General features: G+C 32.3%; 1 protein-coding gene across 2 annotated transcripts in view; it reads right to left on the reverse strand.

Annotated features, from left to right (window-relative positions):
• Positions 1-16214, reverse strand: part of LOC108913097 (protein Tob1) — a 67349-nt gene extending 51135 nt beyond the window's left edge. Inside the window, exons 1-2 of one of the 2 annotated variants that reach the window (XM_018718566.2) lie at positions 16060-16214; positions 1145-1194 (exon numbers count right to left, since the gene is read on the reverse strand). The gene's annotated coding sequence lies outside the window, so the exon portion shown is untranslated. Of the gene's footprint in view, positions 1-1144; positions 1195-15710; positions 16018-16059 lie in introns of those variants that run through there. The other variant, XM_018718567.2, reaches the window with a different exon arrangement.
• Between the last annotated feature and the right edge of the window lie 9541 nt (positions 16215-25755).

Consider the following 25755-nt stretch of genomic DNA (forward strand, 5'->3'; position numbering starts at 1 on the left):
GTCTCTCTTTTTAATAATGTTTACATTTCTCTGATGTCTAGCAAGGGAAAGAAAGTTATGAACAAAACAAATTTTGAGTTTTAGGTAAAGTGCCCGCTAACAGCGCATAATGAAACTTTTCTGACTAGTCCAAGCTTGATGTACTTAGTGGTTGTGTCAAATGAGAGACTAATCGAACTTGAATTAATTAAGTTACTTAAATAGAAAAATAAAAAATTGAAGTTTGACAAGCTGTAACTTGCAAACAATTGACAATTCGAATATTTTCATTACATACTGTTATTATTTTAATCCGTATTATCACATCTCCCAGAGTTTCCTGACGAACTTTCAGAACACCCTGTATATGGCTGGATGCATAATTAAGATTTTTTAATGACATATTTGAGGTTAGTCATAAACAAATACTTATGAAATTTGACGTTTTTTTCTCAAAAAATCTGTTTTTCTGTTGTCTTTGTAAAGGAGGTTTAATTAGAATTATTGCATATTCTGATTCCGCAGGATTTTTGGTGTATGTCTACATTTTGTCCCATTAAAATGTCTTATCTAAAAAAATTGTACATCACTGGTATCTTAAATCTTTGTGTATTCTCCTCCGAATACTATTTTATGAGAGAATAATAATTGCGACAAGAAAGCAACATTTAGTGATAGAAGATAGCTGCCCTTAACACCATCAATTGTGATTTTCTCAGAAAAAGTGAATTTTCAGTAAGAGTATTTAACGTCCTCTTCTCAAAAACAAAAGATGAGAGACTGAATTTTCAATATTTTTTTTCAAAACCTATACTACACATATGTCAAAAATGTTTACTAAAGTAAGAAATAAAATGATGTAACAAATTTGCATAAAACAAGCATTTACAAAATATTTGACAAATATAAAATTTCTCAACATGTGCTTATTATAAAAGTAGGTAACGAAATCATGATTGCGATGTGTACTCTTTTTATCTTCAATAAAGTAAATATTTTCTCCCAAGCTGCTTGAGAAATAAACTCAATTTTTATCTAGGTATATAGTGCGATAGAGATGCAAATGACTTCAGATGGATGGAAATGTCCGAAAGCGCTTAATTTTTTATTACGTCAAATGTTAGCAGAATATGCAGCAAATTAAATAAATCAAATTTTTTCTTACGAGCTTATTCACAAACAGGTTGCCTTTCTCAGTCTGGAACGGAAACTTACCTGAAAACAAAAGAAACAAATTAAAGTATTTTTAAGATATTTTAAAATCAAAACAGTTTTTAGTGATCATAACAAAACTAGATATATATATCTATTGAAATAGGATGGATTAATATCAAGGTCATAGAAACAATAGATCCAGTATGGTACCTTGTGTAACACTTTCTTTAGCCTAAAATCATTGTGTCAACTACCTTGACATTTTGAACCGTATTTTTCACGGTGACAACTTGTCATTCTATTATATGTACAAATTGTCAAACAGATGATATAGAATTAAAGCCATTTGTAAATATTCAGTTTTAGTTCAGATTACAGCAATTATGGTGCAATAAAAATTACTTTACTACACACGACATGAGTATAATTACAATCAAGGTCGCCTTGGCGATCATTAAAAATTATCCTAGCCAAACAGTGGATTCTAGCTATTAACAAACAAAATTATTATGTTATTACATGCTGACATTGTAATAAGAGTTTGTCCAATGATAAAAGGCAATAATGACTTCCTTCCGGAACGACCCATTGAAGCTTGTGAAATTTGTCGACAAGAGCTGAGCTATTGGAACCATGTTTTGTGTGGAGTGACATGGTTCAGTTGGCGTCGAATATATTATATTTTAATTGCTGTTGTAAAGTAAGGCGCGAGGCGTTGATGAAATTTTCGCAATTTACTTATTTGCAGCAGTTTTTGCTAATAGTGTTTATTTTGGCTCGAAATAAATTTTCAGAGAGAATACATTAAAGTGTAAAATGAACTTTTTTTATAAATTTTGAATAGGAGGGGCCTATATCACGTAATATCAGCTAGAGATACAAATTTCCATCTACCGCTTTTAAAATTAGTTTTCTCTTCATAGACATAAATATTTACGAGAGCCAGTAAAAACATACCGAATTAAAATAAATAGACCTGTCATTGCACAGACACAACAGCTGACTGATTAGGCGCAATCCGCGACCAGATCGAGAAAGTCTACTCGAAAAATCCCAATTCGGCTGCATAATCGTTTAATTACACACATCAATGGTAGTTACGCTACGTTACCTTGCCACCACCACCATTACCGCTGGCGGAATGGTGCAACTGTCGAATTTGTTGGGCAAGCTGGTCGCACTTGCTTCACTTGGGCTTGCACACATTCGCCCCCGCTGTATAGAGGACAAGAGCAAGGTCGTATGCTTCACGAAAACATAAATATGTAACCATTCTTAAGTTTAATGGTCGGTAATTGATCAGATGTAGGTATCTGGCTTGAACGCGAATGTATTTTGACCAAATACTTCAAATTTATGTTTCCCGAATACAAGTAAAGGCTTTTCGTTAATTTATATATTTCTTAGATGGCTTATATACAGGTGTTTCGAAAAAGAATGTCAGCAAGTCAGATAAATGCCAGCAAAATGAAAATGTCTACATTGGCAGCTACACAAGCGACGAGCTTTCGCCTCAACGGCTAGTACATTTTTGAAAATTGTTGGCATTTGTCTCACTTGTTGATATCGATTTATGATTCGTTGTCTTAAATCTGCTTAATTTTCTACTGGTGTTTTATTTTTTTTTAACCGTGAAATACCTATTAGAAATTACTTTAAAATATGAACAAAAAATTAGAACTCGAAAACGATTTATTGTATGAAAAAAACGCAAGTGGTTTTTTATTAAAAATATGACAGTACATTAATCGCGCCTGTTAATTTTTCTGAGAATCCAGTGGCGTAATTTTTCTGAGAATTTTAATGACAAAGCTCCCCTAAATCTCAGCCACTGTTTGCCAGATTTATATATAGAAATACACCGAATTATTACCTTTAATTAGTTATATCATTTCCCCAAGTTTCATCAATCTATGTGAAACAACTTCAGAGACAATTGAAAAAATGTGATATTTTTCAAAAACTTTAACGCCCTCTATCTTTGAATCTAGGGCCCTCTCTTATTAAGGGCTTTTGGGTCTAAAATGATCCAAGGAATAACCCTGTATGCATAAAAAGGTATTTTTATTGTTATTTTATTGCAATCGCTGGGAATCTTGATAGGTCAGTATTATTAGAGATGAGTTCAACATTTTTAAAAATAACTTTTTTCAGGTTATGTTAAATTTAGTTAGAAAGTGGTGCATCATTTTGTAACTAAATTTAACATAACCCAAAAAAAAATATTTTTAAAAATGTCGTTGGAAACTAATAATACTGACCTATCAAGATTTCTCAAGAAATTTATTGGTGGAACTAACGCTAAAGTTTAAAACTTATAAAAATACCTTTTACGCAGTTAAATATCCTGTAAAAATTCCTATGCTAACATTTATAAAAATGTGAAAATTTACATGGATTTTTTGTTTGCAATTTTTTTTTACGCAATACGTTGAGTAAAATTATGTATTTCAGTGTATATTTTCTTTTTACATTTACATTGCATTACGTATGACCTGTTTTGGCACAAATAATCTGATTATTCACGCGATCACCCGGTTAGGTGTTACTGTGTGTGTAGATGTGTAGAAAACTCTGCTAACGATCTAGCAGATCACATATTTAGACTAATTTGTAGCGTGGTATAATGCAGTATAATGTTTTAACTACCTAAATACAATGTTATTATGAATAAATACCGAGGTAAGTGAATAATCTGATAGTTTATTATGTAAATCACTGAAGTAATTGAACAGTACGAGAAACAGCAATATTAACTTATTGAACTTTGCTTAACTTTTAAACACATGCGTTAGGATTGTATTTAAGACATATTTGTTTTACTTGTTATGTATTAACTTATATTGCGCTTTCAGTTTAATATTCTTACAATAAGAGGCCACTACATCCAGATGGTTCAATAAGGCCTTTCCTCAAGGAAATAAATAAACAATGTTTTTGTTAATAGCGTAATTATTTTAAATTGGAAAACTATTTTATAAAATAAATTCTATCTCAATTTTTTTCAGATACATAAGTATACACTGTTTACTTTATTTAAGTTAAAAAAGCCTAAGATTAATTCAATTTTAGAAATTTTGAACTTATTTTCAACTAATTTTTAAATGGAGGAACATTGAGGGATAAACATGGGGCTAAGAAAACGAATATAAAATTAAATACTAGGTACAGTATATATCATTTACGTAAGTAGATATTTTGCTTTGTCGAGTTTTTCATTGTACTTTAAGAAATCTGTGTGTTTATTTGCCTTTAACTACAATTAAAATATTTATATGTATCATTTACAGCGTCAATAAATCTTTCTAAATTTGTTGTTATTTACTTTTAGAAAAATATAAACACATAAAAATCATATTCTTTGTTACCAAGTAATAGTGTATCGATTTTCCTTTCTGTTTTTTAGTAAAACAACCCACAATTTAGGTGTCGTAAAATACATATATCGATTTTTAAATTTATATTTATATAAAAGAATAAATTACAGAAAAAGTATGAAATTGCGTGGTAAAATGTTATTTTACTTGGATATTAATGTTACATTAGTCAAAATAACCAATGATCTAGTATCTAGTGTGCAATTTTACCTACAGTAATATAATATTTCCATACTTTTTCCATCTACTAACCAAAAATATACAGGGCCTGGTAAGGAAAATAGAGCACAAATCATATTCTTCAAATTGTTCTAAACTGTATTTCGATATTATTCAATTTCTCTCTTTCCTTCGAACAATATAGATTTACTAAACTACGCTTTGGGAGAAATTTTCTTCAGTTTCGAATTCACTGTTAACTAAAATATCTCCACGGAACGCGCTCATTGCACCGCAGTTTGCACTGCAAACGAATTGGGTCAATTGCGTTGTTCCGGTCAGAACCTTGTATCAAATTTTTTCCAGCGATTTACCTTGCAATTAGCGGCTGTCTTGCGCAAAAGTCGACGAGAATCGGGCGCCCGCATCTTTTGTCAGCGGAGTGCATTTTAAAAAGCCTACCCAATCAGCAAAAAATCGCGAAGCTGTGCTGTTATTATGCATCAGGATCGACAAACAAATTAAGTAGGGTGGCAAACAAATCTATTTATTAGATATCATTATCATATACGTGAAGCAAACAAACCAGAAAGAGTAATAAACATTCACTTTGAAGGTTTACTTTATTATTGTGTTATGGTGTAATTCCGCAAGTTCTGGAATTATGAGAGAGAATGTTTTATTGGAAAATAAGTGTACTTTTCTCTATAAGCTTTTGTGACTTAGTTCTAGAGATAAAGGGTGTTAAAGCTGGGAAAACAGTGATACCTTTTGTTGTATCCCAGGAATCTCCAGTGTTTTGTAAAAAAGTACCATAAATTCAGGGACTCATTCATCAAACAATAAGACGATTTCCTGTGGACCGTCAGCCTGTCTTTTCTTGTTTTGGAAATACGGGTTGTCGAACAGGATTATTTTAAATCAAATATTAGTTATATTTTTTCCAAAAACACAGTGAAACAATGGAATTAGATATGAGTAAGTTTTTGAGGGTGCTATATGTTACGACCTTTCCTAATGCTAACTTTTGTGAGGTTTTTCAATACATTCCATCTTTTTGCCTCGAATTCGTACTAGTACTAGAAGTTCTATCCTTCGGAGCACTCCAGAATGACCAAAAGGATTTAAGTTGAGTTAATTAGGAGCAAACTATTGGTCCTGTACAAGAATGGAACATATTTGGGAGACTGGGGAGACTGGGCAACTAGGTATTTATTTTAATATTACTAATTACTCAATTTTTAATGTATCACTGTTACATATTCTTCTTTTGCTTTAGGTACTTGACATGGTAGAAGCAAAATATTGGTTGCAGCATTCAAGATTTCTGCCTCTCTAACGTAGGCCTCTTAATAGTATCGCCACATTTTATTTTGTCCGGCGTTTCATTAATTTGGCCATTTGCATAACGAGTGTTTACCGGGTGTCAGTACAGGTCGTTTTTAGTACGGAATTTGGCTGCGGTCCATCCCGCTCGATGGGCCAATAGGTCGGCAGTCGAACACAAAAATAAGGCCAAGATGTACTCGAAAACAACTATTTTAATACAATCTGTTATACACCATGTTCAAAACCGTTATATAATGAGCCTTTCTTTAATCAGTGTGGATTTTTTTTTAACGAGGCGATGTCGAGTTCAATAAACCTGATAAGTACTTAGAAAGAAGGCGCTGGATGCACTTAGCAATAATTGTAATATCTGACAGAGTTTAATAAAGGATTGTGCGGATAAATGTTCCAGTTACATGCTACTATTCAAATCATTACACGTTTGTTTTGGCGATTTCATCAAAACACGATCTACTGACAATACACAGCGTTCTATTTTAAAACACAGCGTCAAAACAGATTTTTATAGGTAGATAAAATTCATTGTAGTAAATTTTTCAGTATTATCAGATTTATTTGAAAATACATGCTGGAAAACAGTGTTATTACTAGGTACTACGTTTATTTTTCAGTCATAAATCCCCTTTATTTCTATTGGCAGTTATACAGGGCGTTTTTTCTAGGAATATTTTTTAAGTCACACACTAAACATTTGATTTCTGTGTCTCAATCTCTGCTTATCTTAGAACATTATGTACATTCCTGGACTTCCTAAGAGGACTTTCCTAGACGAATATAAACTTCCTACCCATATTTGCTTTGGTTTGTCCAGACCGTTTTGATCACGTATTTAACCGATCAGTTTGGTTTTTCCGAAACAAAAACACGACGTGATATATTTTTAGCGATATAGGGTTTAAAGTCGCTTCATTTTAAACAATAACAGAGCTCGAAACAAAATAAACAAGGGTCACAGGGTCACCAAACGTAAAAATTTAAATAAATAGAGGATCGATACAATAGCATGAGTTTACTATTTGTTTTGGTCGCTGTTGCCGGTAAACAAGCAAGCACATATTTGAAAATATGCAGTAGGGAATCATTGTTATGTATATTGTTATTATTATTTGTGATCCGCATACACGTTTCCAAAGATAATGTAGAAGATAACCCACTTTGGCGTGACAGTCACTTTAATCCAGTTAATGGTAGTTGTATCATACGTATTTTTGTGCAGAGTATAATTCAGAATGAAATCATCTGGGCATGAATCAAAAATGGAGCGACACCCTGTGAAAACCAGCTCATGCTGGCTATGCACGCTATAATCTCGTTACTCGAATGTCCTCTACAATAATTCCTCGCGGTCAGCAAGGCCGGGGGCGTCAGGCGACCACGTGACTTACGGTCAACCCGCTTCATGTCCACGCTTTGGACAGGTCTTTATCTCCTATTGAAGCGTGCAAATGTTTGGTGTTCAAAATTGCGTTCAGGAAATATTCATGGAAAGGTCTAAAAAGTTGTAGTAAAAATAAAACTATTAAACAATCAAGAATACTGAAATTAATATATACAGAAAGGAAATATTAAAAAATATCGACTTTTATTAGTTTTTATGTTTAGGAGTATCAATTAGTCATGCTCTGGAAAGATTATTTGTTGTTACAGTTTTCCTTTTTTCCACATTGTCTCATTTTGCGTTCCTTCATATTTAAAAAAAAATAAATTTATTCAAAACCTTTTAATTTTATTAGTAAATCAAAAAATTAGATTTTATAGACAGTTATTTTATTACTGAAATACTTTGGTAGTATTTGTCTGCATTGTTTTAAATTTTTTGTTAGGTTAAATCGATTTTTTATACTTAAGCGTCATTTTTTTATTATTTTGTTAAAATTTAGGATATAAGGATCTAGTCACTCTGTTCACTAATATAAATATTATACAGGGTGTTCCTAAATAAGTGTCGCAACGGAAAACTGTAAAAAAAAAGAAACATTTTTTTCCTCTTCCATTTTTCTCTCCGGGCATCCGTTTTCGAGATACACGGTGTCAAAACTTTAATTTTTTTTTAGTTTTTCGCCAATATCTTAGGAATCGTTTGAACTACAGGACTAAGCTTTTGTACACACATTACCACTATTAATAGCTACTTTTTCACACCCTTCTCGAATTCATTGGACGTGCCTGTGGTGGAGATTTTAAGGTATTGTAAGGGTTTTCCCCTCTAAATTTTACGCCACTGGAAAAATTGACTTTTGACAGCAAATTCTAAAGCGCCAATGAATTTTACACAATAAGAGTTCTCTTGGTTCATTACTCTAAAGTCAACCGTTTTCAAGAAAAATGACTTTTTATGAACAAAAGCAAACATTTTTGCTAACGTTCCATGTCAATACTATCGAAAAGTTGACCGATAGAGGTGAAGCCGCAGCGGCAGAAAGAAACATGATTAGAAGATGTAATGCGTGCATTCAAGCCAACGCTCGTAATTTTGAACAGTCTGTAAATTTTACTCGCCAAATTGATAAAAAAGTTAAAATTCTATCTGTTGTTAAATTTCGTTAAAATTGTTAATTATTACTACCTATTTTTTGAATTACAAAAGATTTTCGAAACGTTAGCAAAATGTTTGTTTTTGTTCATAAAAAGTAATTTTTCTTGAAAACGGTTAACTTTAGAGCAATGAACCAAGAGAACTCTTGTTGTGTAAAATTCATTGGCGCTTTAGAATTTGCTGTCAAAAGTCAATTTTTCCAGTAGCGTAAAACGATTCCTAAGATATTGGCGAAAAACTAAAAAAAAATAAAGTTTTGACACCGTGTATCTCGAAAACGAAAGCCCGGAGAGAAAAATGGAAGAGGAAAAAATTGTTTCTTCAAGAGGAATTTACAGTTTTCCGTTGCGACACTTATTTAGGAACACCCTGTATAATTAAAAAATAACTTCTAGATATTATTTTAATAAAAAAATCAACAGACTATTTCTGCTTTTAGAAGAGGTTGATAAAGATTATGAATATGTTTAAAATGACTAAGAACATGTTGCTCTGGAATCAGAAGCATCAGCAATGGAATCTGAGATCTTACTTTAGTAAATGTGTAATGTTTTTTTTTTCTGAGCTCGGTTCTTTAGTTTGCTTTTATGTAGAGTTTGGATGAAAAGCAATGTTGTTTATTAGAGAACTAATATTTTATTTCTCGTGGATCTTTACTCATGAAAATTATGATATTGTTGTTTTAAAGAAAAAGAAGAGATGTTTAAAAGAAACAGGGAAAGAAGGAAAATATTTTTAAAGAAAAATACTTTTGCTCGAGCTGTACTAGTTTAAGATCTGAAGGCATCCCGAATATACAAATTACTTTAAAATATATCATTTTCATACTGTAATTTAAAAAAAAAATATTTCAATCTTTAGGATTCCTTTCTGAATTGTAAAATCTCTATATCCAACACATTTATAATGATAAATATCCACCTCGGTATAATTTGGGTTTCGATTACGTCCCGACTTGTGGTAGTCTTAGCTGATACCACAAAACTTTTGGTGTTACAAAAATTATTGCGAGGAAGCAAAGAGCAAAAAGAGATTTAGTAATTTTTGGTTAAAAGTTGGCGCAATTGTGTTATTCGAAAAAGTGCTTATATTTGGTTTCTTATACAAATCGGTGAATTTCAACAATAGTTAATGACATATAATGTGGCGTTACCTCTAATGTTCTGAGGATTACTATCAATGATAAACAAAATTACTGATTTGTTAGTAAACATTTAGCACTTCATAAAACATAAAAATCTTCAAACTATAAATTTACACAATTTGGAAATTCTGCTTAAAAACTCTACCTTAATTTTTTTTGCAGTAGGTACATATCGGTGAAAACAGAAATGTCAGTGAATATGTTAGAATGTACCAATAATGAAATAAAATTGTTCGAAACAAACTACGAAATTCAAGTTCAAGTCCCTATCTAAACAATGATATTGAAAATCGCCTTTATTTCGTTTTTTAATTGTTTTTATTTGAAAATCATATATATTTTTTGATATTTTTCAATTAGTAATGTTATTTGCATATAAAATTTATCAAGTTTTCAATATTTTTTATTCGAATTATCGATGTGTGAACAACAAATAAGTTTGAGTTATATTTTCTTTATCAGTAAATTATAACTAGTGTCTTCTATTAACGATTTACAAAATATTTCGAAATCCTCTTTCTGTAAAAAAATATTGCCAAAATTCCAGACTTGTTTAAATTTTGAGACCTTGCCTCAAATATTTCCCATTAAACTGCGATCCATTCTTAATGAAACACCCTGTATATCCCAGAAATGAACTGAAACTAGACCAAATTCATCCTCTAGATCATTAACCCCATAACTTCCAATAAGCTGTCTATACGACATCACTTCTCAGGATTATTTTCTTTTGATCTGTAGACTTGAAGGCTGTTAGCCATTTATATATTTCTATGTTCGATATTTCACACACTGATGAATTTTTACGCTGCGGAACAAGTGTGTACTTTTGATGACTGAAATATGTCTGTAGAAGATAAACTTGTTGCAGTGTGTTGATAAAGTTTCTTAATTCCATAATTACAATGAAACAGTGGGCAGTATAAGTTTCATAAAATATTTCTGATTCTGTTAATCTATTGTTTTTAGAAACAATCGTTAGTTGTGCATCGACCTCGCGGGTGGCCGTGAGTCGAGTTTCATTTAATTAAAAATGAGGTTATGAGGCAAACAACTGGCTGAATAAAAGAGATGCATATAATTTCACCACGTAAATATTTTTAGGTATTTCGCCAGCTATTTAAAAATACGGAAGGTCGGGACATAATTTGTGGTAAAAGAGGCAACCACTGTCTACAAAATACACACCAATGTTTGCATATACCATGAATCGGAAGTCCTGGGGCTTTACAACTAAAAATATATATTTTTTTTCTTTCATACACCTTTTTATGCAAAACAACCGTTTCTAAATTATTTTCTACCTAAATGTGGGATGATGTTTCTTTTTTATCACAGAAATAAGCGCTCACCGTAATTAAGTCATTTAAACGAACGACCCGTTTTTTGGGACTAATTTTAAGCAATTTTGTTTTACGAGGTACATTAATTAGAGTTGAATATCCCAACAAAGTAAGAGTGCCAAATATATGTTGCCCGATTTATTTTATTCGAAATAGTCGACTCAACTCGACCCATTCAATACAGCAATTTGCACGATTCAAAAGTATGTCGAATGAGTGTTTTCGATCGTCGGCCGGAATGTTCTTCAGGATCGATACAAGTCGTTTGGATGGCTTCTACGTCTACAAAATGCTTTTCCTACATCGGCAACGCATTTTTCCGAAAAGGTCGCACGGTGCTAAATCAGGCGAATACGGGGAGTGGTTGACAGATGAAATGCGAATTTTATTTTTAGTCAAAAAATCGATCCCAAGTGTCGATCGAAGAGATGGCACATTATCGTTATCTGAATAAATACGACCAATATGATGCACCAAACGCTTTAAAATGCCAAGATAGAATTGTACATTGATGGTTTGGCTTGGTGCAATGAACTCTTTCTGGACAACGCCATTAAAAGCGTAAAAGAAAATCAACATTATCTTTTGAGTTTTGGCTCGTTTGGAGCCTTCCACTCGACACTTTAGCTCTTGGTTTTGGATCATATTGAAAACATCACGTTTCGTCGCCAGTCACAATGTTGTAAGGGAAGTTTTGTTACCTTTTGGTCTCCTTGATGATGTCCTTCGAATGTAGAATTCTGAGCAATTTTTGGTCGTCAGTCAACTTGTGCGGAACAAACCATGCACACACTTTTCGGGTAGCCCAAATATTCGACCAAAATGCGATAAGTTGATGTTTTTGAGATGCTCAATTGCAATTTCATGAATTTCAATGAAGATTTTGGTTGATATTTGATGAATTCACGCACAGTTTTGATGGAATCTATGGTTTTCGGTTGGCCAACATGTTGCTCACCATTTATGTCCTCACGACCATGTATACCCATAAACAAGTATTCACCATAAACTTGGTTCATCAGTTGAACCGTTTTGGTAAAAGTTTTACCAAGTTTAAAACAAAACTTAATTTGTTCGAGCTAATTTTTGAACCAATGACACAAACATACTATCACTTCAGACTCCACTTGTATTCGTCCAAATGTTATGAAATTTTGATAGTACATCAGTGATGATGTGACCTTTCCGACTCAAGTACTTGCCAAAAGATGGCCTCACTAGAAATACATATTTTTGAAAAGTCCTGTTTACTTTGGAAGGCACATTGTATACTAACTATTTCCTTTGGTATATTATTATTAGGTTAAACCAGAATGCAACCTTCTGTTTCACTGCCTGTGAATTAGGCTTAAGAAACATCTAGATTTAGATGTTTAGATGCAATTATTTATGTCTATTTGCCATAGACTGGATTAAAAAAAATGTGAGACGTCATTTTGATTTCTGTCAGCATAGACTACGAATAATTTTTATTTTTCTACAGAAATAGATATATTTTTTTTCGCAGAAATATTTAGTTCGATTTTAGACTAGATTGCGTAGTATCTATTCTGATTAAAATTAAACGTAGTTTGTTTACTGTTAAATACTAAGAAAAAACGTACTGGCCATCGAGTTATCCTTGCATCAAGGCAGGCGATGCCGGTTCCAGCAGCGGGTTCTGTTAAATAATATTTTACATAAACCAGGCGAATTCCGAGAAAGTACGTGTGATAAAATTGATTAAATTTCGTCACAGCCCACTTGGATAATAATTTAAAATACTGTCATTTTTTGAAACTCCGTAATTTCGCTTCGCTTACTTTTAAAATAGGTAATTATATCGGCGAATGAGATTTGAAAGAAATACGTTGCAAAATCGCCCATTAAAGTCCAATAAAATTGCTGAAATAAAAAAATTGTTATAAACATAATTGTCAACGTAAAAATTAAAAGAGAATTATACGGATGAGAAATTTTCGCATTTCTTTCGTGTAAACAGAATTATGTGAATGCAAAAGCAAGGTTTTCAAATCTTAAAATGATTCGTTAAAACTGATTACTGTTTTATTTTATTCAAGCAATCTGCTTAATCATATTTTAAGTGAAGCGCACATAGATATGTAAAATGAACCGGAAGCGGTGTAAAGGTGTGATAAAAATGCAGTGACACCAAATTTAAAAAGGGCCATGTATAGAAAACAAAATAAAAAATGATAAATATTTATAAACATTATCGCTGACAAGAATAAACATCGTATTGTTTATGCTGTGTGCATAGTTCTTCAGATATATTGTCATAATTTCGATAAATATAGGGATTTTGATTATTATTTAATATTTATATTTAAAATTTTATTTAGTTATTGACTTTTTTTCAATGATTTTTGTAACATTTATGTCTGTATTTTAATTTTTATAAAATCAGTTTCTTATGTTATGAGAACATGCCTAATAATAAAACAATTGCTTATTTTTTAAACCGACTTTTAAGTCATAAAATGAACTAAATTGAGCTTAGCATTGTTACACCTAATAAAATCCATTAATAAATGGCATAGCACGCAAATATTTATACGACTGAACGTGGACTACCTCTACATGAACGTCCTCAAGGTTTTAAAAATAACTGTTACATTTTTAACAACACGTGGGAGACTATAATAGAACAAAAAATTTAAAAAAATTGCCACCGAATAAATTTACAATCAATATTTCGAAACACGTCTAACTTTTATGACATCCCATTATAAATTCATCAAAATAAAAACGCAAATTTAAGTTGCATTGCAACTCGACCTTCGACGTCCGTGATAAAAACTTGATATTTCATATCCCTTGGGTAAATACAACCTTGAGGACCAAAGGTTGTCGAATAAAAATAAAAATCGGTTTACTGGCAAGTCAAATTGAAAATGAGTATCTTTATGTAATTCAAGAAATTTACTAATAAACTAGCCTGCAGAATTGCAAAATTAGAGTCCTATTGATCTTTAGGTAAAATTAGTGCAATTTGCTATATCAAAGACATTATTATTGTTCCAGCTATGTTATATTGAAGGTATTATTAAAAAATACTGATTCATGGATCCTATCTACCGACAACGGAAATTATTTCTTGATTAGCTGATCCCTTTTGACGTCAGTCAGCTCTACATAAGCCATTCATTGATAAAAAAGATAAAATAATTAAAATGTCTATCTGCAGATAACTGCGAAAGGTATATTTTATTAATTTGTCTTGACTTTGAGTAAAAAAATATCTAGAATAAAAATATCTAATAATTAAAAAAGTATTTAAATTGTTTTCTACTTTTTCACTGTTAAATGTTATTAATATAAACCAACTTTCATTCACTTCCGTAGATATAGCAAAGTTATTTCCTTTACCCCTAAAATTCGCATTAAATCTAGTTAACTTTGGCATTCATTGGCTTCTTTTCCTTGATTTGATGAATACCCAATAATTTTCGATTGCAGTGTTTGAAACACCTCCGCATTTATTTATTTATGTGTTTAAAACAGTTACACGTGTAACACGGAATTCGTGACATATCTATACGATACACTTCGATTAGTTGTGTTAATAATGTAAATATTTGAAAAGACGTTGATGATCGGAAAAGTAGAGTTTTTGGGTCACAAATATTATACGTCTATTAATGATTTAAATACTGATTTAAATGGAAATAGTTCGCTAGATTTTTTTTTAGTTGTACTAATCGGTACACTAAGAAAACGATTCATGTAATAATTTCCTTGTGTTTTAGGCCCAGTTTTATGAAGAGTCGTCAGCTAATATTTAATTACAAAATAAACAATGAACGTAAATGAGGCGTTGTATAAAATGTTAAAAAGTTGTGTTTAACTGAATCAAGCTTGTAATTTTTTTTGTTGTTGTTGGAAACTCCAATTTTTAGAGGTATTTCTATAATAATTTAACGTCAAGAATCATACTACATAAGCTAAAGTGACATGATTCATGGTACACGTTGGACATTGTATACTACTATGGAAATATAAACGTATTTATGCATCTGGTGTTCTACATATTATACATTTTTAACATTACCCTTGAGTAGAACTATAATTACATCTACTGTGCGTCGTATCTGTTATGATTTCTAGAGAATTTCACTAGTTTCATAAGCACAAATCTTATTCCGATTTTTGTTAATAATAGATAACAGCTTGCAATACTTCCTCCGGGCTTTGTAGACTTACCGTTTGTATACTAATCATTTAAATTCATGATTTAAAAAAATATTTGAGTAAAAGGATATTTCATTATTTCCGTCACATCGACACTTATTTATCCTGAATCATAATTCTTGATGTTCAGTTTCTAGTGTAATTATATTAGGGTTAAGCTATAATTACGTTTTGTACATGTTTTTAGATTTGAAACGCAATTAACTTTAACTTAGGTTTTAAATTTTTTAATCAAAGTATCTAAAGGCTCTTCTTTGCTTTTATTTAAAGGCTTTTCGGGACAAAAATGTGCTTGACCTATTAATTAAAATTGTGAGGAATAAATTAGAAAAAAGTGCCAGGAAAATAACGATTTTGAAGCTGTGTCTGCTAATATTTGCTTTTATTTAAAGATTTTGCTTGGGAAGCCCGAAAAAATAGTTTTTATGCAGTTCTCGTAAATTCAGTATGGAATCAGTTGAAAACTAGATAGGTACCTCACTTCCGTGATCTTCCGTCACCTTCGCAGTATCACCCTGTACACGGATCACCTCGCACTTCTCACCACCCTCCTCGTAATCCAAAATTACGCGATATTCGCTGTTCCACCACCGGGTTACGAGTTTTGGGCGATCACGGCGAGAAATCTAGCACGGACAAGTGGTGGTAGTAACGCCCCAAAAGCTCGCAACATACCAGATACCTACTTACCCCCTCCCGGCACGTACCAGATTTATTTTATAATTTACCAGAATCAGCTGACGGGCATGTGATATTTTCCGCAACGCTAATCGTCGCCTACTGCGACCTAACGCTTAAAACTAACATCAAGTCGTCGGTACTCACCAGAAGCGTATAAAACGATGAGAAAATATAACTTCTAAGTAATAAAAATAACCAAACTATACAATTATCAGATATAAAAGTAGAAAAATATAAAAGATGTGGACTAGTACGATCACTGCGTTGTAGCACTCGCGTTCTCGCGCCCTGCGCTTACAATGACTGCCCGAAGCTGGCTTGTCGATATATAACTCGTCGCTCGGTTCTTGCTGACGTCACGGGTGACGTAGCGGGCCCGTTGCCGGGCGACCGTTTGTTTAGCGGCGGTACTAGGCGCTGTGTTGCGTCATAGGTGCATCGGGACGCCCTGAAATGGGTCTTATGGGGCGCCGCGGAGGGCCCTCTCGGTGTCCGCGAGCCGCGATGTCGGTCTAGTCGGCGATGAAAGGACGGTCATAGGTGGCTGCGTGTATAGTTTGGCGGAGGAATCGGGGTTACAAGACGTGGCGGCTGCGCCGGGGGTAGGGTAGGAAATAGCGACAGGCAGATGCGTAATTTTTGCTATATCTAAACACACATTGATTGATTGTTATTGGTTGGTTTCAATTTTAGAACTACATGTGTTAGGGGGGCAGTGATGCCAATAGTTTTTGAAGGATTTTCCTAGAGGAATAATAAAATTTCTTACTTTTTCCCTTCAGGTTACTTTCTTTTTAATAAATAGGCCAGGAAAATAAGCTGAGAAATTACCATTAGGCGACTTTATGTTCGGCATTCGATTTATCACTATAGATGCTAAATGTTATGTACAATAACATATTAGTTTCCACAGTCATAAAAATGGGGGAAGATTGTTTACAGGGTGGTTAATTGTATAATTTTTACGTAAATTCACGTTTTTATAACTTTTTTCCGTTCTTTTCCACGAGAAAACAGTAACGTACTTTTTTTTGTTTTCAAAAGACCTACAAAACTAGCCCTCGAGCGTCGAAAAATATTGATTAGATCAAAAGTTATAAACAGAAGAAGTTTATTTATGACTTTTGAATTAAACATTTATAAATTGCGTTTTTATTACCAGAACGTTTTGGCATCGCATTCTCTCATTCCTTATCACTGTCTAATAACTCACAGGAAATCTGGAATCGGTAAGTTGAATAGTTTACAAGTTATGGCCTTATAAACAAATTAACTAATTATTAGTCTGGACGATCCCGAGGATCTTCCACAATCGCACTGATTTTTTTCATGGTAGATTTCATAATATTACATTGAATCTATCATTTTTTTCAAATTTGCAACCTGGAAATATTTTTTATTTTTTAACCTTAGTTGGAAAATGAAATATACGACCCACGAGCGTGATATAGTTATACAGGGTGATTCAGAACTTATTCAAAAAAAAAAAAATCTGTATGTACAGGGGACCTTCACAAATACAATTTTGCACGGCACTGAAAACTGGTCCACTGTAACACCTGACCTCGCATAATGCGACCGGCATGGCGGTGTGATAAAAACGGACAAAAACTTTGGCAAGGAAAGAAATATGTAAATAGAATTTCATCGTACCTATTTTATATCGGCAAATTAAACTGCTTTTGCCTTTATTAATTAATAAAATTAATTTGTGTTTTTAAATAATAAAATCATTTGACATACCCGAAGTTACAACAATTGTTTAAAATTTTATCCGCCAACGTGTAAACACATTTGGGTCCGTCTTACTCAGTTTCTATGAACTAACACAAATGTTGTCTTGCTTCACCATAACACAAATGCTTCACCATAAATTAAAACGATATCCATCAACCATCAACTCCGAGTTGCTATACACGCAAACCATTTTTGACACTAACTACCCACTTTTGACACTTACTACTAAAAAACTATTGTAAACACTACAGATAACAGGTAAATACTATCGCAACGACGATTGCAAAATACGATTTCAGTATTCAGAGTCGCTGAGGCCACGTGGCTCTCTACGCGCATTGCGAATGACGCTAGAGACTACAGTGTTCCAGCTATGTAGTGGTTGAATCTACTATCTTTGAATCTTTTTTTGCGATATTGACTCCATTTCTCATGCCGCACCTATTCCCAATTTTTTTGGATAAGTCGTGAATCCCCTTGTATATTATTACATATTCAGAAAGCTTATGAAAAGAGCTTTAAGTTAAAAAAATATCGTTAAGATTCGTTGAAAAACAACGAAGTTACAGACTGTCAAAGTTGACGGCCGATTGTTAAACAAATTAGGTTGGTAGCGACAGAAAAAATACTGTCATAACCGGCAACCCGAGTACTTTCCCAGGTAAAAATATTTTATTAGTGGAAGTATGTTAAGTGTATAAGAAATATTGTCAAAAGTCAGTGGGTCGCATGATTTTCGGGAGCGTGGCGCAGCGGGAGGGTGGGGGAAGCGAACGACAGCGCGTCCGAAGAAAATGACGATAATATTCATAGTCCTGCCGTTAAATAAGGGAAATTCGCTTGAAAATAATATATTTGACAGTCTGTAACTCCGTTGTTTTTCAACGAATCTTGACGATTTTTTTTAACTTAAAGCTCTTTTCATAAGCTTTCCGAATATGTAATAATATATAACTATACCACGCTCGTGCGTCGTATATTTCATTTTGCAACTAAGGCTAAAAAATAAAAAAAAATTCCAGGTTGCAAATTAAAAAACAAAATGATAGATTTCAATGTATTGTTAAGAAATCTACCATCAGTAAAATCAGTGCGATTGTGGAAGATCCTCGGGATCGTCCACACTAATAATTAGTTAATTTGTTTATAAGGCCATAACATATAAACTATTCAACTTACCGATTCCAAATTTCGTGTGAGTTATTAGACAGTGATAAGGAATGAGAGGATGCGATGCCAAAACGTTCTGGTAATAAAAACGCAGTTTATACATGTTTAATTCAAAAGTCATAAATAAACTACTTCTGTTTATAACTTTTGTTCTAATCAATATTTTTTACCGCTCGAGGGCTAGTTTTGTGGGTCTTTTGAAGACGAAGAAAACTACTTTACCGTTTTTTTCGTCAAAATGAACGGAAAAAAGTTATAAGCGAAAAACGTGAATTTACGTAAAAATTATACAATTAACCACCCTGTAAACAATCTTCCCCCATTTTTATGACTGTGGAAACTAATGTGTTATTGTACATAATATTTAGCATCTATAGTGACAAATTCAGCTTTCCGAAACAAGAAGTGGCGTCCAACGCTATATTTACTGAACTAAAAATATTAAATTATTCTTTAAATATTTAAATTGATGGGGCGTTTCTAATATTTTATACAATGAGTCTTACAGAATAAATAATACATTTCTGCATGAGAAATTTTAAAATATAAATTAATTTGATGTATAAAATAGAAGAAACTACTAGAGCTTATAAAAAGTACGTGCAATTTTAGATAATGGAAACTTATTCCTATAAAATTGTTTATTTCAGAATTAGCATATTTTGCAAATTACAAATTACTATTTTAGTTGCTTCCATAGCATTCTATGAATGTTAATCCATATTTTATTTTAATTTTTCTTTAAGTATTTTAAGGTTTGTACAAACAAGTGTTCCACTGAAATGAACTTATTTCATAAGAAGCCTCGTTAATTTTGTCAATTTAGTGCCTTAATTAAGAAAATGATAAATTCGACATATTTTCCGTTTCTATACAAAAATAGCAAATTTGGTTTAAAAGATAAAAATATCTGCATCGTGTCAATCAAGTCGTGAGAAAATCATTACTTTTAATAAAAATAACTTAAAACACACCAGTATTTATTTCCAAAAACGTTTTTCATCTCAACTGCAAAAAAAATCATTTTCATGTATCGGATGATTTTCAAGGGTTTCTGAGAATCTATCATAGATAGAGCAAATCTGATAGATGAGCTCTTTTTTGGAGAAAATAATAATGGCGCAAACCTGTCTGTTACCGTTTTCGAGTTACAGCGCATTTCTCGATTTTTGATTAAATCGACTGGTGCCCTTTTCTTGTTGTCCTTTTAAGATATTTTAAAACGATTTGACCATTCTACATGCACTTTTTTGAGATACAAGTTTGATGTTTAACATTATTAGAAGCGTGTTAGCACAAATCAAAAATATTACAGAAAATATCATTTGGACAGATGAGTCTTATACATTTAAGTAGCTGTGGCATATTTAATAGAAACAATAATCATCGCTATTCTCAAAATAATCTCCATGCTACAGCCAAGACAAATAGACAGGGTCGATTTGGATCAGATTTGCTCTATCTATGACAGATTCGCAGTCACCCTTGAAAACCGACCAATTTGAAGAACCCTGTACATGCACAATCTTGTACTGCTTAAGTATGTTTAATACATCGACGGTAAATTAAGAAAGATCGCTGGCCCTGGTAAATAAATAAAAAATTGTTACTGTATAACTTCCTTTTTTTATTGAATTCAAATCCCGTGTCTGTGTCACGGAATTCTATGCGATATCATCTAATTTTCTCCCCAAACGAAACTGAATGCCGTTTTTCCCCTTTTTTCCCCATTGCTTGTAGGCTTGTACGCTTATTTTCGCCATATTCCCAACGTTTTGCCATCACTGAGTAGGGCAACGGATATGGATATGCTGGCTGCACTGGTATTGAAAATACTATTTTTTCTGTGTATCGCAAAAAAAGATTTAGTAATTTTCTATTGCAAATTTATGTAATACTCTTACATATTAAATTAACCTACAAATGCTTTTACGTATTTAATTTTTTTATAAGAATGGATAAAACGACCTAAAGGCCTACCTTAGCTTTCATTCTCGAATTCCTTGACAATGGAAAATATGAGCTCTACATGTATTGCTTAAGCTAAATGTGGTACATTGTATTTAATGTTTCTTCTCAAGGACTTTCTTATTTACTAAACAAAAACGATGCTCCGAGTATTTATTATAGCAAAAGATGTTATACTTATATGTTTCTATAGTTTCTTTCTATCTCTAGATAGAAAGACTTATATGAGCTATAGAAATTTATAGCTTAATAGTCACTGAAGCTTATTAATTAAAATTAAGTCAAGCAGTAAAAGACAGACCAAAGGAAATGGAACATAAAATACGCTCAATGCGAAATTGGTAAAATGAAAAACATAAGTACTACAATTTTTGTTCTTCATGGAATAAAAGTGGTATTTTATTCTTTACTCTCAAGGACAAATTTGTAACTTTATTATTTATTGAACAGAAATGGCATTATTGATCACCTAGAACTGTGTAAACAAATAATGTAGTACGTCATAACTTGAAATATTTTATAGCCTTTTCTACATTAGACACGAAGTAGACATTTACAATTAATGCTAAAATTATTCCGCTTCATGAAGAACTTTTGACAACAACGCTTAACAAGATCACCTTATTGCGATATCTTAAATAGTTATAACTCATTAGTTATTAATTTTCTTATTTAACAAAAGATTATCCCTTAACTCGAATTATCGGTATTTTCCACGATTTTGAAGATGTTAACCAACCTATTATTAAATGACATATAGTAGAGATTAATTCCACTAAACCTTACAAACAGTTCGTTGATTAATTCGGGATCGTTTATTTATTTCTGCTCAACTGCATTAACGATAGTTATTAATAATATAGAGATGTCACTTGCAGAAACAGACACCAATATTTCTTCTCTTTTATGTATTTTGTGGCTGGCGGCCAGATTTTTATTTCTGCACCGGGTTACAGGCGACTCATGCCAGTGATTCAAATGTAAATGTCGGATTATACGAGATTTCTGACTAATTACGAAAAAATTGAGCACCGTTTTGCCGTAAAAATGTATGGCTCATTGTGTTCCAAATAAAAATACGTATCTGATTATTTGCATGACTTCATTTATAGTATTCTTACAGAAAAAAATGCTTTGTGGTGACCTTGACTATATGAGAAAGATCTTCACTAAATTATAGAAAAATACTCACAGGGTGATTATTATTCTCTCTATTCTCTTTAAAAATTCTGTTTTTGTTCGAATGTGGAGAAATTTTTAAGTGGATCAATATACAAATAAATAACTTTAGATAATGTGATTAAGAATTGATTAGAAATATATTCAGTAATATATTATGCCATTTGAGGGATAAGAAAGAGGCAATTTACTTTCAACATTTAATATGAATAGAATGTTTGTAGGATATCCTTTGGAGTCAATGACAAAAAAGAAAACAATCTTATATGATTAAAAATAATTTGTAACGTATTTTATTTGTAAAAAAATGAGTTGGCCGTATTATCAACAAAAAAATATTTTAACTTTAACCTCCTGGGCCTGTCTATATCCTCTGTTCATCTTCCAATTTTGTCCTAATGTTTGATATGCATATTTATTAAGGGTTCCGTTAATGCTACCTCGTGTGATTCCTAGGATTGGTTCAGGTCCCTGGCCAGGTCCCCTGGATTCAAGACGAGCCAGTTGATCTGTAATCTCGTGGCCCGAGATCCAAACCAACTCTGACACTTTTCGCTTGACCAATAACTCCAGGAGATCTCCGCACTCTGGAACAACGTTTCCTCTGGGAGCTAACGGCCCTGAGCGCGGTCTGATTGTCGGAGCAGATAAAAGTCCCCTCCTCTACACAGTGCCTTACTTCCTTCTTATTTGCCAATGTCAAAATGGTGAAAATCTCCGCCTGAAAGACTAACTTTCCTGGATACCACTGCTATCCAGTAATTCGTGCTCCTGAATACTAATCTTCCACCCAAGATCCATCAGTATCAGTTTAACATAATATTGGTGTCTCTGGGAAAACATATGATCTTCCTGCTTCCACTGCTCTCTCGAGAGGACGGTGATGACATACTTCCTTCCTAGCCTCAGCAGATCCTCTGCTTCAACAACCCTCATGGCAGATATTGGGATCTTCCTCTCTGCCCTGAGGGTTACGGCAGCGTGACCCGTCCTTCTGCTTTCCAACCGCCTTATGCTTAGATGTGTGGCTATCGCCTCTCTCACATTCCACGTAGGGGGAGAGTCGGCAGCCCCAGGAGGACCTCTAGTGCGGTCACTGGAGTCGTCCTTTCTGTATAAGTAAAGTACTTTATTCATTATATCAAAATTTTCATTATATCAAGATATCGAGGGTGATAATAGAACAACAAGAATACAAGATATTTCTTTGAATTGTTGTCTGCATTGTTTATTGATTTCAGTATGTGAGGTATGTGTTTTTGTATTATATTTAGACATATTATTTTCAGATTTTGTTTTCAATAATTATTTAAAATAGCTGTTTACTAGGTTTCTCGTAATATCAGTAGTTAGAAGTCTTGTCTGTGGGGTTAGATATATATATTGAAAAACATTGTTTTACTTTATTTGAAAAGATTTTTTAGAAACAAATTTTTTTTAATTAACTTAATAACCTTCAAGATAGAGTGAAAAATATGAGCACTGATATGTTTCTTAAAAAGATGGCTCGCTCTTTTTGTGAAAATTGCATTATTTAGAAAATTTAAGTAAATTGTCAAAGCTGCATGTGTTTTTTTCAACACACTGTAAAAATGGATAATTTGGCATTTTGACGGAAAAGATAAATCATCTCATATGATACATCATGGATATTAGAAAAATACATTGAATTTAAAAATGTGAAAATCTAATATGGCGCTAATACGAAAAACAAAGTTGCTTGTCGCTTCTTCATTGACCAGTGCTAACGTATTTGAATTTACGACAAAAAAGTGTCCTAATAATATTTTAGTCCAAAAAGTCTACTCCTTTAAATTTTCGATCACAAAAATAAAGTTGAAAGTTAAATTTTCAGTTTCTTCAAAACGAAAAATGATAAATTTAATTTATATCCGTCAAATTACGCAGTTTTGCCATAACTTAACCGAGTTCTCCTAAGATAACAGAAATGCCAATGGTGCAGCTCGAAAAAGGGACACCCTGTATAATTTCATATTTACTTAACACTAATTTTATTAACCTTCCCTACAAATTTCGACTAAAGGTTGCTTACGCAAAATTTTGGCAAAATACAGGTTCTTATCCGAATTTTTTTCTAAAACTGACACTTGTCCATTTGCTAGCCTCTAAATACTACTAAATATTTTTTACATATGTTTGGTTTTCGGTGCCAAGTTGCGCTTGTCCTATTTTCATAAGATTTTTCAGCATTTCGACATAAAAATGATCCTGTAGATAATCATTATTTTAAACAAATACACAAATATTTAATAAAAAATTACAATATTACATTATTGTTTTTGTCATCGACGCATAAATAAAAATAAGTGAAAAGATGACAAAAAAGTAAACAAACGTGTGTCGCATATTTAATATGTATCTATGCTAATGACTTATTCTAGAGTAGGTGATAACATGTAAACCAATTGCATGGGCAAATAACCATGTTTACCAAATTAAGCAATATTAGTGATTATTTTTTATTAAAAAAATAGGTTAATGCATTTACAGATAACCGTGACGCACGTAGCGAGAACCCAAGTGAAAAATGCGTTAAAGTAGCTTCGTTGGCTTCAAATGTAATGTTTTATAAGCACTTCCTCAATTCTTTAATCTAGGTCTAATACTTTTAGTCTCCTATCAGGATATAAGGTAAATACTTGGATTAAAATATTACGTATTACGTTCGTATTACAATATATATGTTATAAATATTTGTTAACAAGGTCTCATTCCTGACAGAAATTGCAGTTGTGTGGAACGTTATTTTTTTAGAAGACCTCCATTCTTTTTAGAAATGGCGTCAACTGTTTTATACTGGTTTTCTACGCTCATAAAAATTGTATGTAAAATTACACACTACTTTGAGGATAATAGATAATATAAAATAACCATATACAGGTACAGTTACATTAAGCAGGCAAGTTTACATCTTTTGTGTAATTTACCGAAATGTAAATTTACTTTATCGATAGATGTATATTTACGCCACCAAATGTGTAATTTTACTAAGAAAGAGAAAAACTACATAGCATTTTTAACATGTAAATATGTGGAACAATAGGTCTTAAATAGTAACCTACAATCTGGATGTATGTATGTGTGTAAAGGTTAGGCAAAGTTCAATATGGTTATTATTGATGTTTCTCATATTCTTCAATAACTATAAATGAAGATAGGTAGTCATTAAATACTCTACAAGTTATATTTATTATCCTGTGACACTCTCCACGTATAAATAATAAATATAAAATGTCAGCATTTGAATAAATGTTAACATTTTCCATTCTTCAACAATAAATAATACTTAAATAAACATTCACTGTATGTGTTAAATTGACAACAATAAACTGGTGATTTGTTTTGAAGTTCACCTAAAAATTTCACAGCCATCCTCGCAAGAAATTATGCGATATCCGTTGACTGCACGAAAAACAGTAAATACCTTAAACACCAGAAGAGATACGTATAGGAAACCATTATACCACTCGAAACAGAACAAAATTGTTCATCAGGTTGAGCAAACAAAATAAGTTAAGATGGTTTAAAGTTTACTAAATTTGGCATTAAATTTCTACCACTCTGTATAAAATTAAGTCATTTTGAAATTATGTCAGGGAAGCTTAGAGTTTTAGTTATGTCTCCTATAAATTTTATCGCTCTTTATTATGGTAAAATACACATCTTTTTGAATTAGGGGGTGTTTTTAATTTTTTTTTTAAAAATATTAAATATTGTCAAAAACAGTTAACTTTAAGAATAGGAAACCTTTATGAAAGTTCACCT

Source organism: Anoplophora glabripennis, unplaced genomic scaffold (assembly GCF_000390285.2).
Source record: "Anoplophora glabripennis isolate ALB-LARVAE unplaced genomic scaffold, Agla_2.0 scaffold542, whole genome shotgun sequence".
Lineage (NCBI taxonomy): Eukaryota > Metazoa > Arthropoda > Insecta > Coleoptera > Cerambycidae > Anoplophora > Anoplophora glabripennis.